Below are 5,000 nucleotides of genomic sequence, written 5' to 3' on the forward strand. Positions count from 1 at the left end.
CAGCGGTGCCAGGGGAGTCAGCGGTGCCAGGGGAGTCAGTGGTGCCAGGGGAGTCAGTGGTGCCAGGGGAGTCAGCGGTGCCAGGGGAGTCAGCAGTGCCAGGGGAGTCAGCAGTGCCAGGGGAGTCAGCGGTGCCAGGGGAGTCAGTGGTGCCAGGGGAGTCAGTGGTGCCAGGGGAGTCAGTGGTGCCAGGGGAGTCAGCGGTGCCAGGGGAGTCAGTGGTGCCAGGGGAGTCAGCGGTGCCAGGGGAGTCAGTGGTGCCAGGGGAGTCAGCTGTGCCAGGGGAGTCAGCGGTGCCAGGGGAGTCAGCGGTGCCAGGAAAGTCAGCGGTGCTAGGGGTGTCAGCGGTGCCAGGGGAGTCAACGGTGCCAGGGGAGTCAGCGGTGCCAGGGGAGTCAGCGGTGCCAGGGGAGTCAGTGGTGCCAGGGGAGTCAACGGTGCCAGGGGAGTCAGTGGTGCCAGGGGAGTCAGTGGTGCCAGGGGAGTCAGCGGTGCCAGGGGAGTCAGTGGTGCCAGGGGAGTCAGTGGTGCCAGGGGAGTCAGCGGTGCCAGGGGAGTCAGTGGTGCCAGGGGAGTCAGTGGTGCCAGGGGAGTCAGCGGTGCCAGGGGAGTCAGCGGTGCCAGGGGAGTCAGTGGTGCCAGGGGAGTCAGCGGTGCCAGGGGAGTCAGTGGTGCCAGGGGAGTCAGCGGTGCCAGGGGAGTCAGCGGTGCCAGGGGAGTCAGCGGTGCCAGGAAAGTCAGCGGTGCTAGGGGTGTCAGCGGTGCCAGGGGAGTCAGCGGTGCCAGGGGAGTCAGTGGTGCCAGGGGAGTCAGTGGTGCCAGGGGAGTCAGCGGTGCCAGGGGAGTCAGCAGTGCCAGGGGAGTCAGCAGTGCCAGGGGAGTCAGCGGTGCCAGGGGAGTCAGTGGTGCCAGGGGAGTCAGTGGTGCCAGGGGAGTCAGTGGTGCCAGGGGAGTCAGCGGTGCCAGGGGAGTCAGTGGTGCCAGGGGAGTCAGCGGTGCCAGGGGAGTCAGTGGTGCCAGGGGAGTCAGCGGTGCCAGGGGAGTCAGCGGTGCCAGGGGAGTCAGCGGTGCCAGGAAAGTCAGCGGTGCTAGGGGTGTCAGCGGTGCCAGGGGAGTCAACGGTGCCAGGGGAGTCAGCGGTGCCAGGGGAGTCAGCGGTGCCAGGGGAGTCAGCAGTGCCAGGGGAGTCAGCAGTGCCAGGGGAGTCAGCGGTGCCAGGGGAGTCAGCAGTGCCAGGGGAGTCAGCGGTGCCAGGGGAGTCAGCGGTGCCAGGGGAGTCAGCAGTGCCAGGGGAGTCAGCAGTGCCAGGGGAGTCAGCGGTGCCAGGGGAGTCAGCAGTGCCAGGGGAGTCAGCAGTGCCAGGGGAGTCAGCGGTGCCAGGGGAGTCAGCGGTGCCAGGGGAGTCAGCGGTGCCAGGGGAGTCAGCGGTGCCAGGGGAGTCAGCGGTGCCAGGGGAGTCAGCAGTGCCAGGGGAGTCAGCGGTGCTAGGGGAGTCAGCGGTGCCAGGGGAGTCAGCGGTGCCAGGGGAGTCAGCGGTGCCAGGGGAGTCAGCGGTGCCAGGGGAGGCAGCGGTGCCAGGGAGTCAGCGTGCCAGGGGAGTCAGCGGTGCCAGGGAGGTGCCAGGAGAGGCAGCGGTGCCAGGGGAGTCAGCAGTGCCAGGGGAGTCAGCGGTGCCAGGGGAGTCAGCGGTGCCAGGAAAGTCAGCGGTGCCAGGGGTGTCAGCGGTGCCAGGGGAGTCAGCAGTGCCAGGGGAGTCAGCGGTGCCAGGGGAGTAAGCGGTGCCAGGGGAGTCAGAGTTGCCAGGGGAGTAAGCGGTGCCAGGGGAGACAGCGGTGTCAGGGGAGTGTGCCAGGGGAGTCAGCGGTGCCAGGGGAGTCAGCGGTGCCAGGGGAGTCAGTGTGCCAGGGGAGTCAGCGGTGCCAGGGAGTAAGCGGTGCCAGGGGAGTAAGCGGTGCCAGGGAGTCAGCGTGCCAGGGGAGTCAGCGGTGCCAGGGAGTCAGCGGTGCCAGGGGAGTCAGTGGTGCCAGGGGAGTCAGCGGTGCCAGGGGAGTCAGCGGTGCCAGGGGAGTCAGCGGTGCCAGGGGAGTCAGTGGTGCCAGGGGAGTCAGCGGTGCCAGGGGAGTCAGCAGTGCCAGGGGGGTCAGCGGTGCCAGGGGAGTCAGTGGTGCCAGGGGAGTCAGCGGTGCCAGGGGAGTCAGCGGTGCCAGGGGAGTCAGTGGTGCCAGGGGAGTAAGCGGTGCCAGGGGAGTCAGTGGTGCCAGGGGAGTCAGCGGTGCCAGGGGAGTCAGCGGTGCCAGGGGAGTCAGCGGTGCCAGGGGAGTCAGTGGTGCCAGGGGAGTCAGCGGTGCCAGGGGAGTCAGCGGTGCCAGGGGAGTCAGCGGTGCCAGGAAAGTCAGCGGTGCTAGGGGTGTCAGCGGTGCCAGGGGAGTCAGCGGTGCCAGGGGAGTCAGTGGTGCCAGGGGAGTCAGTGGTGCCAGGGGAGTCAGCGGTGCCAGGGGAGTCAGCGGTGCCAGGGGAGTCAGCAGTGCCAGGGGAGTCAGCGGTGCCAGGGGAGTCAGTGGTGCCAGGGGAGTCAGTGGTGCCAGGGGAGTCAGTGGTGCCAGGGGAGTCAGCGGTGCCAGGGGAGTCAGTGGTGCCAGGGGAGTCAGCGGTGCCAGGGGAGTCAGTGGTGCCAGGGGAGTCAGCGGTGCCAGGGGAGTCAGCGGTGCCAGGGGAGTCAGCGGTGCCAGGAAAGTCAGCGGTGCTAGGGGTGTCAGCGGTGCCAGGGGAGTCAGCGGTGCCAGGGGAGTCAGCGGTGCCAGGGGAGTCAGCAGTGCCAGGGGAGTCAGCAGTGCCAGGGGAGTCAGCAGTGCCAGGGGAGTCAGCGGTGCCAGGGGAGTCAGCAGTGCCAGGGGAGTCAGCGGTGCCAGGGGAGTCAGCGGTGCCAGGGGAGTCAGCAGTGCCAGGGGAGTCAGCAGTGCCAGGGGAGTCAGCGGTGCCAGGGGAGTCAGCAGTGCCAGGGGAGTCAGCAGTGCCAGGGGAGTCAGCGGTGCCAGGGGAGTCAGCGGTGCCAGGGGAGTCAGCGGTGCCAGGGGAGTCAGCGGTGCCAGGGGAGTCAGCGGTGCCAGGGGAGTCAGCAGTGCCAGGGGAGTCAGCGGTGCCAGGGGAGTCAGCGGTGCCAGGGGAGTCAGCGGTGCCAGGGGAGTCAGCGGTGCCAGGGGAGTCAGCGGTGCCAGGGGAGTCAGCGGTGCCAGGGGAGTCAGCGGTGCCAGGGGAGTCAGCGGTGCCAGGGGAGTCAGCGGTGCCAGGAAAGTCAGCGGTGCCAGGGGAGTCAGCAGTGCCAGGGGAGTCAGCGGTGCCAGGGGAGTCAGCGGTGCCAGGAAAGTCAGCGGTGCTAGGGGTGTCAGCGGTGCCAGGGGAGTCAGCAGTGCCAGGGGAGTCAGCGGTGCCAGGGGAGTAAGCGGTGCCAGGGGAGTCAGAGTTGCCAGGGGAGTAAGCGGTGCCAGGGGAGTCAGTGGTGCCAGGGGAGTCAGCAGTGCCAGGGGAGTCAGCGGTGCCAGGGGAGTCAGCGGTGCCAGGGGAGTCAGCGGTGCCAGGGGAGTCAGCGGTGCCAGGGGAGTCAGCGGTGCCAGGGGAGTAAGCGGTGCCAGGGGAGTAAGCGGTGCCAGGGGAGTCAGCGGTGCCAGGGGAGTCAGCGGTGCCAGGGGAGTCAGCGGTGCCAGGGGAGTCAGTGGTGCCAGGGGAGTCAGCGGTGCCAGGGGAGTCAGCGGTGCCAGGGGAGTCAGCGGTGCCAGGGGAGTCAGTGGTGCCAGGGGAGTCAGCGGTGCCAGGGGAGTCAGCAGTGCCAGGGGGGTCAGCGGTGCCAGGGGAGTCAGTGGTGCCAGGGGAGTCAGCGGTGCCAGGGGAGTCAGCGGTGCCAGGGGAGTCAGTGGTGCCAGGGGAGTAAGCGGTGCCAGGGGAGTCAGTGGTGCCAGGGGAGCCAGCGGTGCCAGGGGAGTCAGCGGTGCCAGGGGAGTCAGCGGTGCCAGGGGAGTCAGTGGTGCCAGGGGAGTCAGCGGTGCCAGGGGAGTCAGCGGTGCCAGGGGAGTAAGCGGTGCCAGGGGAGTCAGTGGTGCCAGGGGAGTAAGCGGTGCCAGGGGAGTCAGTGGTGCCAGGGGAGTCAGTGGTGCCAGGGGAGTCAGTGGTGCCAGGGGAGTCAGTGGTGCCAGGGGAGTCAGCGGTGCCAGGGGAGTCAGCGGTGCCAGGGGAGTAAGCGGTGCCAGGGGAGTCAGTGGTGCCAGGGGAGTAAGCGGTGCCAGGGGAGTCAGTGGTGCCAGGGGAGTCAGCGGTGCCAGGGGAGTCAGTGGTGCCAGGGGAGTCAGTGGTGCCAGGGGAGTCAGTGGTGCCAGGGGAGTCAGCGGTGCCAGGGGAGTCAGTGGTGCCAGGGGAGTAAGCGGTGCCAGGGGAGTCAGTGGTGCCAGGGGAGTCAGTGGTGCCAGGGGAGTCAGCGGTGCCAGGGGAGTCAGTGGTGCCAGGGGAGTAAGCGGTGCCAGGGGAGTCAGTGGTGCCAGGGGAGTCAGTGGTGCCAGGGGAGTCAGTGGTGCCAGGGGAGTCAGCGGTGCCAGGGGAGTCAGTGGTGCCAGGGGAGTCAGTGGTGCCAGGGGAGTCAGCGGTGCCAGGGGAGTCAGCGGTGCCAGGGGAGTCAGTGGTGCCAGGGGAGTCAGCGGTGCCAGGGGAGTCAGCGGTGCCAGGGGAGTCAGCGGTGCCAGGGGAGTCAGTGGTGCCAGGGGAGTCAGTGGTGCCAGGGGAGTCAGTGGTGCCAGGGGAGTCAGTGGTGCCAGGGGAGTCAGTGGTGCCAGGGGAGTCAGCGGTGCCAGGGGAGTCAGGCGAAACAAGGACCCCTGAAATCGACGCCGATTAACCACTCCGGTGCCACCTACATCTTTTGGGAGCGTATGTAAACGAAGAGAGGATGTTATCATGAGCTCTGTATAAAATGTATAATGTATGATATAGAAATAATCTATAATGTATAAAGTATA

This window comes from Penaeus japonicus, unplaced genomic scaffold (assembly GCF_977035675.1).
Source record: "Penaeus japonicus unplaced genomic scaffold, GWHDUDI00000001_assembly GWHDUDI00000033, whole genome shotgun sequence".
Classification (NCBI taxonomy): Eukaryota; Metazoa; Arthropoda; class Malacostraca; order Decapoda; family Penaeidae; genus Penaeus; species Penaeus japonicus.